Here is a 14,197-nt window from a genome sequence, read left to right as displayed (position 1 = left end):
GTTTTAGAAAGATAAAGAATGTTCGATTATTTACAAATATCGAGACCAGATCTTAAAGATATAACAACCTTTTCTCGATATATTTAAATAAACGAACATTTCTTTTTCTCTCGTTCCCAAATTTTAGATGACGAATCAATTTTTGGTTTCACTTTCGGGATACACTTTTATTTTAAAATCATTAAAAGCAGACCTCAAATCAGTTATAACTGCCCACTTAAAACAATTTTAAATTAAAAGTGTATTACCCTTAATTCAATTATGTATTATGTCGAGTTATGCAAATGCGGTTACCATGCGAATCGTGCAAGAAGGATGTCATGCCAAAATTAATTAAAAAACATTAAAAATATCATACATCGTAACATACAAAAAAATTATATACGTATATTTTAATTACAAATTATAAACTATGCCTATTAACATACAATGTACCAATATGACTCAAATATAAAAACAAAAACAAACATGCTAAACTAAAAATTTAAAAGTATATATATATGTAGTGACTAAATTTAAATGTACAATTCAGTATACTACACAAATTCAGACCATTTTAACATGAAGGACAAATAATTCAGACCCTAAATTGCTAATAAACCATAAGCATGCATAGGACTGAAATAAAGAACATAAAACAACATATCAAATACATAAACTATACAAAGTACAAACAAATAAACTAAATGGACTAAAAGGAAATGAATCATAAATTAAAATATATGTATATATCACTAATTAAAACAAGGTTAAAACGAAAATGCTTAAGTTATGAGGGCCTAAACCTAATCCATCCCTAAGGTCACGGTGGCTAACAATAATTAACCCTAAAGTTTTAATATAACTTAACTAAAATTAAACCTAATCTAATGTAAACTAAACCTACAGCAGTCTCCTTTCTCCCCTCACGCTCAATGTCTCTCTCTCTCGTCTTCTCAAACAGAGAGTTATACAACTCTCTATGCCGACCACCGTGAAACAAGAACCCTCTCTCTCGCTTCGAGACCCATCGACCAAAGCTTAGCCATCAATCTCCGATGGCCTTCGTTGCAACACTCGGCTACCATACTTTGGTGGCCACCTCTCTTCCGACCATAGCTCTCAATCACACTCTCATCCTGAAATTCTACATTGCGGCCCCTATCGCTCGTCTAACAAGTTTCCACTCCCGATGAAGGGATTCCTCTCCGGCGAAATTGAAGCGAAACAAGGTATAAAACTAACTATTAATTTCTGTTTTTACTTTACAATTTGCATTTAGTTTAAAAAAAATTAAAATGGATGAAGAGAAATACTAATGTAATCATAGAGAAGAAAAAGAAAACCTTGTAGGAACTGAATTCCACTTTGTATTGCTTTGATTTGTTGAAACGAGTGAACTCTTCCGTTCCTTTGATTTTCAAATTGAAGGAAATACAATATCATGTTTTTCGTTTTGCTATCTCCTTCTGTAAAGAGAAACCATGGAGATTTTTTTTTTTGTTTTTGATCCCCTCAAATTGCTCTCTGTCCTCCCGTTTTTAATGGTTAATTCCCAATAAAAACTGAACCTCTTTTCAGTTTCCTCATACGATTATAAACCTCAATCTTATTGGTAACTTCTCATTCATGCTTGTTAACTCCCCATAACCGTTTTTATTTTAGGGAATTCTCACGTGGAACAGAGGCTGCTCTACTGGATCATTGAACTTGAATTGGGTCTTCAATTGTCTTGGGTACGAGTTGGGTCACAAGTAATTTTCTATAAACCCGGACAAAATGAGCATCTACAGCTGCCCCTCTTTGCTCATTGTCGTGCAACGAGAATAGAGCAAAGATCAATAGATGGTCAAATTTGTACGGAAATGTGAACTTTAAAAGATTAAAGCACTCCACTGTTACTTCGGGATAACTGAAATTTGAAAAACTTCAAATGTCGGACCCGCTCCCTCTTGTCCAGGAATTAAGGAACTCGAACAATCTTCTATAAAAAAAGGTTTGTTCCCTATTGCTTCAGGGAGTAGAACTCGAACAATCTTCGACCAGCGGGTTCGCTCCCTCTTGCTTCAAGGAGTAGAACTCAAACAGTCTTCTGTCTACGGGTTTGCTCCCTCTTGCTTCAGGGAGTAAAACTCGAACAATCTTCTGCCTACGGGTTCGCTCCCTCTTGCTTCAGGGAGTAGAACTCGAACAATCTTATGGTTTGATTATTCTTCACTATTCTTTCATGAAGGCTCAACTTCGAAGGTTAAACCTGAAAAACAAACGTTGCCACTCATTAATGTATGCTTACAGATTTGAAAAACATTATACTCGAAAAATTTAAAATTTAAGGGAATCTTTGAGAATCCATTTCTCTTGCGGGATCTTGTCTCGCAACAGCTATATATGAGAATCTTCTTGGACTAGGCTGCCATCTGAACATCTCTCTTTCTAAGACCTTGAATTGGTTAATGACTCCTCGTGCACATTTTCTTTTAATCAATTGATCCACTTCTTTGTACTCGAGAACCTTCAATTTCCTCTCACATCTGATGATCTGATAGCTTGCTCCAACGCTCTTTCGAGAAAGCTTAAAATGGCCCGAATGACTTATCACCTTGGTGTGAAAACATCCTACCCGAAGGACTTATGGATGACCCGAAGGATTTAATCATCATGCTCGAAAGACTTACTGATGACCCGAAAGATTTCAACATCCTGCTCGAAAGACTTACTGATGAATTTGCTTCACTACTCTTCCGTGAAGGCTTACCAGTTACCCGAAGGATTTAATCATCATGCTCGAAAGACTTACTGATGGGTTTGCTTCACTACTCTTCGGTGAAGGCTTAAAAATTACCCGAAGGATTTAATTACCATGCTCGAAAGACTTACTGATGAATTTGCTTCACTACTCTTCCGTGAAGGCTTACCAGTTACCCGAAGGATTTAATCATCATGCTCGAAAGACTTACTGATGGCACTTACTGATGGATTTTCTTCACTACTCTTCCGTGAAGGCTTACCAGTTACCCGAAGGATTTAATCATCATGCTCGAAAGACTTACTGATGGCCTGAAGGATTTAAGCATCATGCTCGAAAGACTTATTGATGGCCTGAAGGATTTAAGCATCATGCTCGAAAGACTTATTGATGGCCCGAAGGACTTACTAAGTGAGAAATTTTGGAAATCGCCTTTTTAGTTTTCAAAGGTTTCATTTTCTTAAAACATCACTTTCTTATTTTTCAAATTCATGTGAAAACATCCTACCCGAAGGCTTTATGGATGGCTCGAATGACTTATCATCTTGCTCTAAAGGCTTACAGATGACCCGAAGGATTTCATCATCATGCTCGAAAGACTTACTGATGGCCCGAAGGACTTAAATTATTTACTGGGTAAGAAACCTTACTTGTTTTTCAAAATCTCAAATTTCATATTTTAATGAGAAATCCTTCTCATTTCACTTCATAAAAATGACTTAATGATCGGTCCACGTGCCCCACTTCAAAGCAATGCTTCCTCTTATGGATTGACCCCTGCGTTCTTCAGGTTCTGCCTCACTAAACATGATTCCCTGTATTTGATGTTTAACTTCTACCTTTCAATTGTCAGGATTTTAACATCCTGCATCTTCTCTTTTCACTGGAAGATCTGTCAAAACTATGTGTTTATGCATGAAACACGAATGCAATTAAATGTATCAATGTAATGCATTTTCTTTTATGCAAATGACGTTCTCATAAATGCATAAATATTGATTCAATCTTCATTTGACTTCAAAGTGGCGAACTTAGTCTTCTTCTACTTGATCATTCCTCTCTGGGATTTGCTTTAAATATCCGTATAACAACTCATAATTTCCAACTTGCATTTTGAAGAACCTTCTGATCTTCTTCTATCTTCTTGTTGTCTTCGTTTTCTATCTTCATTTCGAAGAAATTGCTTTCTCTCTCAACTTCTTGCTATGGTCAGAAATATGACTAAGTTGCCCCATTTCCGTCTTTGGCTCAATTACGCTTTCTGAGTTGTTCTTTCAGGACTCTGCCATTGATTGATGCTCGGTTGGTTTGTTTTACAAGGTAAGCTCTGCTCAAATTCACGGTCTGCCATTGACACTTCAAGTCGTTAGACTCATTCTCAATATCTTCTTGGTCTGAATCTTGTCATCCCAACATGATATGGGTTTCTGGTTATGGCCCAATGTGGGTACTCATGGATTTCTTCGTGCCCAACATATCCTAACTTGAATGTTCTCATTCTGGTGTCACTACATAGTAGTGTTGTCAAGTAGTTTGAAGGAGTCTCTTCACATTGTCATAAACACTTAAGAATTGACCAATTCTTCTAACAAAATATCTTGCATTTTATACAAGCTGTAATAAATGCCCCTTCTGAATAACGAGACCATCTTTTTCTTGATGGGTAATTGACAACGTCACAAGGAAATGTAACAAGTTTTATTCTTTAGTCTTTCTAATCTCTCAGACCACTTGCTTTCAATACTGTGAAATGTTTCACTATTCTGGCATCATTTATTTTTTCTACAACAGAGGCAGAATGAATCTTTCCAGCTTCAAGGACCCTTGACATTTGAGACTGTCCTGTTTGAAAATGTTTTTCTCTTTCTCTTATTTTAGGGATCAAAGAATGAAAGAATTTTATAAAAAATTGTCCCTTAATTCAGGCTTGCAATCAAATCAAATCATAAACATGAGTTCAAAGAATATCAAAAGAATCAATAACTATTTAATTTTTCAGAGTTATAACTCTTTGACAAGTGTCAAAATTGATGGGTTGGCTTGAGGTTGGCTTCCTATTTTTTAAGGTTTCGGCCAACAAACTTACATTTCTTTCTCGATCCTTGTGAACATCACAACATGCCCCTCCTTCTGGCTTGGTATTTTAATCGGATACGGACAAAATGAAGCAACTTGTATAATCAATTACTAGACTTTATAGAACACTTCTATTTCAGTTCTCTGAAATCTTCCATTTGTTCAAGCCTCGTAGACTCCTCTAACAAAGGCAGTATAGAAATATCGGTCTAAAAATGAAATTCCTGAGTGCTCGTGTGAAGTTGACTATAACAGGTTTTCCTTAACTCCCTTAGTTCATCTTTACCGAAACTCCTTATTCATAAAATTGATTTAATTTGCCATTATATGGCTAGCTGAAACCAGCTTTATTGTTGTCGAAACGATTTTTTCTTGACGGGTGAAAAAAGGTGAGATTTTGAAAACCACATTATTTCTTAATTGTCCCTTTTTAATTTAAAAACAAATGCGATTTAAAAAACCTCTCGTTTCGAAAAATTTTGAATTTCCTTTACGATCGAAAAATACGGTTCGAAGAGTCGCCACCAATCTTTGATTAGGGTGTGATTGGACACCCAAAAATTCTTTGTCATTTTAAATAAAAATTAATTTTAATTAAAACAACAAATTGAGGTCTGCATGATCAAAATCCGAGTTCGGGAGTCGATTACGTTTGGGGAAGGATTAGCACCCCCACAACGCCCTAAATCGGTACCTAGTCGATTAATTAACGTCTTTGCAATGAACTTTACAAATTCGAATTTATTTTGATTTTTGATCTCATAAAACAAAGATATAAATTTAAAAACATTCAAAAGCACTCAAACAAATTAAATTAAAATTACAAAGTCATTTTAGAAAGATAAAGAATGTTCGATTATTTACAAATATCGAGACCAGATCTTAAAGATATAACAACCTTTTCTCGATATATTTAAATAACGAACATTTCTTTTCTCTCGTTCCCAAATTTTAAAGTGATGGATCAATTTTTATGTTTCACTTTCGGGATACACTTTTATTTAAAATCATTAAAAGCGGACCTCAAATCAGTTATGACTGCCCACTTCAACAATTTTAAATTAAAAGGGTATTACCCTTAGTCCGATTATGTAATAGGTCGAGTTATGCAAATAAGGCTATCATGCAAATTATACCAAAATGATGTCATGTAAAGACAAAATTAACTAAAATATGCCATGCACTCAAACAAACTTCTAACTCCTATAGATCAAAAAAACAATAAAATTCATATGTATTTACGACACTAACATACATTAGAATAAAACAATATATACAATAAAACATGCTATTAATAACTCGATTTCACATTCAAAATTACCATGAAGGACCATAATAAAATAAAATTAAACTAAGCATGCAAAGTAGGAATAAACAACTAACTTAAAAACAAATCTAAGAATGGACTATGTTAAAATAAATTTAAATTTAAAGAATTAATTAAAAAAAAGTCTAAATTATGACTAAATTAAATCTATGGACGAAAATAAAAATATTAACATAATTACATACCAAACGTAAAAATACAAGATATTAACTTGAATAAATAATGGGGTTAAAATAGAAACTTTTTAAAGTAATGAGCCAGAATCACAATCATTGCAAAATTCAATTAAACACACAAAATGGACTAAAATAGAACATGCAAAACTAGAAGACCGAATATGCAAACAAGAGAAAATAAATACCCTAGCATTTAGGACTAAAATCAAATGTGCATAAAAGTTAAAGACCAAATTACAAAGCAAACAATACTCGGCTTCAGGACTAAAATGGAAATCAACAACATACGCAGTGACCTTAAAGAAATTATCCCTAAAATTATAATATAAAACCTATTTTAAACTAAACCTAACCCTCATTCTTCATATTTTCTTCTTCCTCACAGCCGCAATGCTCCCTTCTTCTCCCTCTCCCTGCGCAGTTCTCACTTCTAACTCACAAACTCACACAGCCATCTCTCGACCACTCATCTCCTTGAACCACCAACGCTCCCAACCGTTCCTCCTTCCCACTCTCTCTTCAAACGACACCTTCAAGAAACTCCAACAGTGAAGCCACAGACAAATGGTAAACTCACTGCTCCCTCGCTCGACCTCTCTTCTATTTTGTTCTCTTGTAGTTTTATTTTATTAATGTATGTTGCTGAAATTTCTAACTGTTTTCAAAATAAAGACATACATATATTAAACTGGAAATCGAAATAAGGATGGAAAATACCAAAAAAAAACTGCTCCTTGCTTTCAATTGCTTCTTGGATTTCAATACAATGGTGAGTGAAACTCTAATTGCAATGGATGTTTTTTTCGAAGAGTTCTGTTCACTGTGGTTGATGAACGCTTTTTGTTTTTAATTGTTGCTTGAATCCTCTGTTGGAATTGCTCTCTGGTTACTGCTGATGATCCTCTGCTCACCTCCTCCTTGGTTAATTTTTTTTTTGCCCTCTCTTTCTGTTCTTTTCTTTTTTTCTGAATGCCCCCCCCGTAATGCTTTCTTTTTTTTCCTTATAATCCTCTATTCTGTTCCCGTGAAGTCTCCCCTTTCTGATGGTTTCCAGTAGTTAAAAAAAAACTGACCTCCCCTGTTCTTTTTTTGCGTGTCCCACGTTTCTGGTAGTTAATTGAAAACTGATACTTTACGGTTTTCTTGACTGCTCAACATATCTCTCTCTATTGCTAACGGTTCCCCTCACGCTTTGGTGCTGCCTTGGTTATTATCTTTGTTTGCAGTCCTTTCATTTTCAGTTGGCAAATCGTTCATGCAGAGGCTGGGAAACATTGTTGCTGGAAGCTGAGCTCGGTTCCTAGTTGTTGGGCTGCCAGTTTGGTTTTGATCTCCCACCAATTGAGCACTTTGAGTTGGACCGGACAAATCAAGCATCTACAATTGTAATTTGCCTCTATCGGGCTAGCTGAAGGGTTCATCTCATCACAAAGTCTTTGACTTGACAATCACAGTGGAGCATACACCAAATTGCCAGGTACCCGATCAAGGTCATGGTTTGAATATAATCTATTCATAAAGCCAGGGCTTTCGAGTTTCCTCTATAACCAATTGCTTTAGCGGAATAGCTCAGCTTTATTGTATATATATAATATCATCACCTTTATTAGTCTAGCTAAATTATGTCCATAAAGCCGGGGCGTTTAACCAATTGCTCTAGAGGGACAGCTCAAGCTTTATTGTATACATATAATATTATAATTTGGGTATACGGGTCTAATTTCTTAAGCTTGTCAAGAAGAACCTGTCATAGTCTAGGTGTTGTTGAAAGTCAGAAAATCTCATCGTTAGAGTTCAATTTCCAAGCAACTGACCTAAACTAGATTCACCTACTCGACTATTCCATCTGTAAAGATCATAATCATCCTTGAACGTCATCAACAAAAGTGTGGTCTATTCAGTTTCGTGACATCATACACAAAAGATGCCCCACGTTGTCCGCTCCTATACATACCTGAATACCAAACCTATTGTTCATCTCCTTATGATAGAAGAAGGCTATATCGGTCCTTGCAATAGAAGGATATGGTGTTCGATTGTATCTTCTGGAGATAAGGTAAAGGTCTTTGTTTTATCAGGTTTCAACCTTGTCATCTTGTCAAAGATTTATAACTCTAATCATTTACAGAGTTTTTAATTCAATAGGTATTCAAAGAATTTCAAGTTGCAAATTCGATTCAATGTTCACCATCCTCAAAGTAACATGAATTTATTTAAACATCATTATAAAAAAAAACTGAGAAAGGTTGAAAAACAAGTTCAAACATGATGTTGCAAATGAAATAAAGCTCCATAATGAATGAAATGATCTCTTCCTAATTAGGATGCCCCATTACCCATCTAATGTCGTGGTACTTAACTCAAACGGATGTTACATATTGTTCTTTGATGCCCCACTCAAGCTCGTCATCCACTGTTCCACCAATTCCTCTGTTAACGTCTCATTTGCCACAAGCATCTCTATCTCCTTTAACAGCGGCCTACAGTTTCCCGTAGAATGTCCCAATGCCCCCAAGTGGAAATCACAGACACTATCTTGATCATAGCTATGAGCAGAAGGGTCTGGTTGTACTTTCACTGGCCTTGGTGTGAGGTATTGACCTTCAATCAAATGGGGATATAGATCTGAGATAGGAGTTTGGAACACTTTCAAAGCATTTTTCGATCTTGGGACTTTCTTTGGATGTCTCGAGTAACCCGCTACCCCTTTTCTTTTACGACTTTGAGAGCTCTGGACGTGACACTCATTCACCTCATCAGTTTGTTCCTTTTGATCGGTTGAGTTTTTAGAAGTGTCTTTCAAGTTTCCTTTGCTGATTGCATCCTCAATTAACTCTCCAGCTGTCATAAGATCCTTGAAGGTATTCGTCGACTTTCCCAACATTAACTCAAAGAAAGGAGCTGGAAGAGAATCGTGAAACATATATGATATTTCTTCTTCTAACAAAGGAGGTTGAACTTGTGCTGCCACTCTTCTCCATCTTAGGGCATATTCTTTAAAGCTCTCAGTAGCTTTCATTCTTATCCTTTGAAGGTCATGACGTTTTGGGGCTAAGCCTTTAACATATTGATATTGTCCCAGAAAAGCATCAGCTAGGTTGACCCATGTCTTGATCTGTTCTTTGTTCAAACGGTTATACCATACTATAGCTGGCCCAGCAAGACTATCATGGAAGTAATGAATCAACATATTGTCATTATTTAGGTACCCTTCCATCTTTCTACAAAACATCTTTAGATGAATTATGGGACAACTAGTGCCATCATATTTCTCAAAATTAGGCACCCTAAATTCATGTGGGATGACCAAATCAGGGACCAAACAAAGTTCTCTAGCTTCTAACTCCTTGTGAGGGGCATTAACAATCTTCATATCTTCAATGGCTTCATTCAACCACCTGAATTTGTCTTCAAATTGTTCAAAATTGATGAGGCTCGTCCCTAGGTCTGAGTTAGACGCTCCAGGGCAAATTATCACTCTTGATGTACCAGTCTGATGAGATTGATTTCCTTTATCCTCTATTTTATCTTTACTAGCAGCATGTGGTACCAGTACCTGGATCATTTGATTCGATACGCCTTGCAAAGAACCCGATGCTTGATTCCCCGTATCTTGTTGTGACCCGACTAACTGCTCTTGCAACTGATCTTGTGATCCCTTATGAGATTGCTCCATTATTTCCATTTGCTTATTCATGACGATGAGGAAGTAGTATGAATGGATGATATTGTTATTACTGTCACATAACCTTCCATAAATTATTTCTGTGTTTTTATAATTAATGCATGTAAAATGCTTAAATAAATACATGTAATGCAAATGCCAGATGCAAATACAAAAGGTGTCATTCCAGAGTGACCATCTTAAAACAACTTTCATTGAACACAAAGGTTTCGGTTCATCAAACAAACTTTACATATAACGGACAACTTTCACTCCGAACTTTTCTATCTCCTTCAAAAGCCAATTTAATTTCCACTAATGCTCGGGGGTTGAGTTGTCAATCTGCTTTAATTCTCTTGCAAAGCCAGCTAAATCAACCCATTTCTGAGCCACATTGCTTGCTTGGGTCATAACTTCTTTCATGACTTTGTCCCTTTTCTCTATCTTGAGTGCTGATTCTCGGAGCTGTAGACACTGCTGTTGAATCTTCCTTGTAAGAAAGTCATTGTGGTTATGAAGCTCTTGCATAAGATCACTATAATCATCCACAATCTTCATCAACTTCTTGTTCTTGGCTTTAACGGCTTCTAGCTCAGGGTCGTTCTCCCGCTTATGGCGCTGATATGAGATTTCCATATTGGCAATGGATCTGTTCAACGTATGAATTTCGGCTTGATATTTTCCCAAATTATCAACAACTATATTGCGTCTTATTTCTGCAATATGTAAATCATGAGAAAACTTCTCGGTTCGACCCTCGTGTACCTTACAATTCCTTCTCCACTGTTCAGCGTCATTCCTCAGTTTAGCGACTCCTGTTATCCACTCATGTAGTACATTTCCCATACCAGCAAATTTAAAAGCCTGATTGATCCTTTGAAAATCATCTCGCATGGCTTCCATCTCTCTGCTCAATTTATCATTTTCACTTCTTAAATGACGAATTAGAGCTTCGTATTTTGGCAAACAATTTCTTCCTGGATTTCCTTACTGATACCCTTACCTTTGGTCACTGTTGGTTCAAACTCAACAGGATAATCTGTTTTCAAACTGGGTTGTCCTTTCAATTCAAACTCCAATACTCCATGATCTAGAAGAAGTTGGACTCGACATTTGAAGGTAGAACAATTCTCAATAGAATGTCCTTGAACTCCAGCATGATATTCACAACGAACGTTGACGTCATACCAACTTGGATATGGAGGTTGCAAAGGTTTTACATAATGCGGTGCCACTTCTCGGGCTTCTAACAGTTCATCATACAATTCCTTATATGATATTGGGATGGAATCACAATGAGAGCCACCTCTCAACTTGGGTTGAATTGGAGTTTCCATTTTTATTTCCCTTGACGTTGGAAGTAAACTATCAAACACCAACGAGTTCTGACTGCATGGCTTCTTTTCATCCGTCTGAACTTCTATAGTTGCCACTATTTCCTTGGCATTTCCAAACAACTTGTTGATACGAACAATGATTGTGCGTGATTTCTGATACTGACTAGAATCAACAGGTTCTAAAGTAGTCCATTGCGTATCTGACACCTCGAGATTGTTTTCATTGAGTTCTTTCTTTTCTTTTGTAGAAGTCTCTCTTCCTTTGGACAAAACATCTATTCTATCCATCATCTTGGACATTTGCTCTTTTATCTCTCTTATCTCATTGTGCTCTTTGTGCGCCATATGATCTTTATGCACACAACCCTCCACTATTCTCGAAGCTTTCATAGGATGCCACTTCTTGACTATGTTATAGCCTGCTTGATCACGAAACCCTTTGTCCGTCATGAAAACCTTTTACTATGATGACCACTCACAAATCAACACCTTTGAATATGTCATGATCATGCAATGCGAACAAAGAGAAAAAAAAAACAATATAGAAACAAGTTAGTACAAATGAGATAACAAAATGACAAAAAGCAACAATAACAAAATAAATAAATTAATGCTAATAAGAATGCAAATGCAAATGCACATGCACAAGGTGTTAATCCTAAAAGTGACCACTATAGAACAACCTTCATTTAGACAACAAGAATTCAGTACACCATGTAGTCAAAATATAAATGTGATTCTTTATTTCTTCATTTCCTTGAGCCGTATTCTTCATGGAATCTAATATTGCACCCAAAGTTATCGGCGTACTTTATCACCTTTGATGACGTCAGATGTCTTTAAATTGAATCTTGAGGTCTCCATTTTTACTTTCAATACGAAGTGATCTTCATGTCTTTGTGAAGGGTATTCTCGTCCTTGGTATAATTGTATTTATCTCTTGAATCAACATCTTGGCCTTTGCCCCATTAAAGGAAGTCTTCAATCAGTTTGATTTCTTCATTCAGCAGATATCATTCTTCATGATCAGTCGAACATCTTTGTATCTCCCGGTTTTGACTACATGGTTGAGAATTTTTTGTCTCAATATGTCTAGCCTTCTCATTAGTCAATCACTTGCAAATTAACACCTTGTGATGACATGAAGATGTAAATGCAATAAAATCAAAATAAAATAGACATATAAAAAAAATGGGTTAGTGCACATAATATAAACAACAAAATAATAAGTACTATAAATATCAAATAAAACCTACCCTCATATATTGGCTACCCAATCATACTTTAGTTGATCCTACCCAACATGATATCTACCCCATACTTTGTCATTCACAAAAAATCCTAACCGCATGATATCTAATTCGCATGTTTGTTCGAGAAAAATAAACCTAACCGCATGATTTCTAGTTCATATACATTTATTCAAAAGCAAAATTAAATGACTCAAAAAGCTTTTCCTTGTGTACCCTCCTCACGGGACTCTTAAGGTTCGGGTTAGGCTCGACCTAAATTCAGGCTCTATGTTCACTATATGCTGGGTTCGGTTCTAAAGTAATAGGTTCTCGAATTGTCCTTGTCGGTGCCCCCTTGGGCTGCCGAACCCTCAATCCTGGCCCATCACAGGCTTTAGGGGATCGAGTTCAATTTCGAGGGAACACACCTCCTTATGTCCATGCGGAGGTGATTACCATCACGAGGACCATAAGGCGTGAGCTCCAGGAGCGATCCACTATCCCATGCGGAGGTGAAAACCACACGAGGGCATAGTCTCTCACTCCTACTTAAACAGGACGGAGCGGGGTTTTAGCTCATGTTATGATAATGCAACTGTGCAGTGTGTGAGGAAAAGCGAAAAAACAAACAATAAAAACACTCAAAATCAATTCCCAAAATACACAATTAATCTGAAACCATTAACAAACAGATCAGTACAACTATTTATTGGTTAATCATATTATAAACAAAAAATATTAAAACCAAATAAGGGATCAAAAACCAAATTAAAACAAATTTATAACTTTCAATTGTAAAGACAGATAATTAATCGACTATTGGCCTGACTCTCTAAAAAAATGTCCCCAGCGGAGTCGCCAAGCTGTCGAAACGATTTTTTTCTAAAAAGGTGAAAAAAGGTGAGATTTTGAAAACCACATTAATTCTTAATTGTCTCTTTTTATTTTAAAAACATATGTGATTTAAAAGACCTCTCGTTTCGAAAAATTTTGAATTTCCTTTACGATCGAAAAATACGGTTCGAAGAGTCGCCACCAATCTTTGATTAGGATGTGATTGGGCACCCAAAAATGCTTTGTCATTTTAAATAAAAATTAATTTTAATTAAAACAACAAATTGAGGTCTGCGTTACTAAAATCCGAGTTCGGGAGTCGGTTACGTATGGAGAAGGATTAGCACCCCCACAACGCCCTAAATCGGTACCTAATCGATTAATTAACGTCTTTGCATTGAATTTTACAAATTTGAACTTTATTTGATTTTTGATCCCATAAAACAATGACGTAAATTTGAAAATATTCAAAAACACTCAAACAAATTAAATTAAAATTACCAAGTCGTTTTAGAAAGATAAAGAATGTTCGATTATTTACAAATATCGAGACCAGATCTTAAAGATATAACAACCTTTTCTCGATATATTTAAATAAACGAACATTTCTTTTTCTCTCGTTCCCAAATTTTAGATGACGAATCAATTTTTGGTTTCACTTTCGGGATACACTTTTATTTTAAAATCATTAAAAGCAGACCTCAAATCAGTTATAACTGCCCACTTAAAACAATTTTAAATTAAAAGTGTATTACCCTTAATTCAATTATGTATTATGTCGAGTTATGCAAATGCGGTTACCATGCGAATCGTGCAAGAAGGATGT

The sequence above is a fragment of the Hibiscus syriacus genome, unplaced genomic scaffold (assembly GCF_006381635.1).
Source record: "Hibiscus syriacus cultivar Baekdansim isolate YM2019G1 unplaced genomic scaffold, ASM638163v2 tig00117021_pilon, whole genome shotgun sequence".
NCBI classification, from domain to species: Eukaryota; Viridiplantae; Streptophyta; class Magnoliopsida; order Malvales; family Malvaceae; genus Hibiscus; species Hibiscus syriacus.
The sequence above is the reverse complement of the archived record's forward strand: the minus strand, read 5'-3'. Positions refer to the sequence as shown.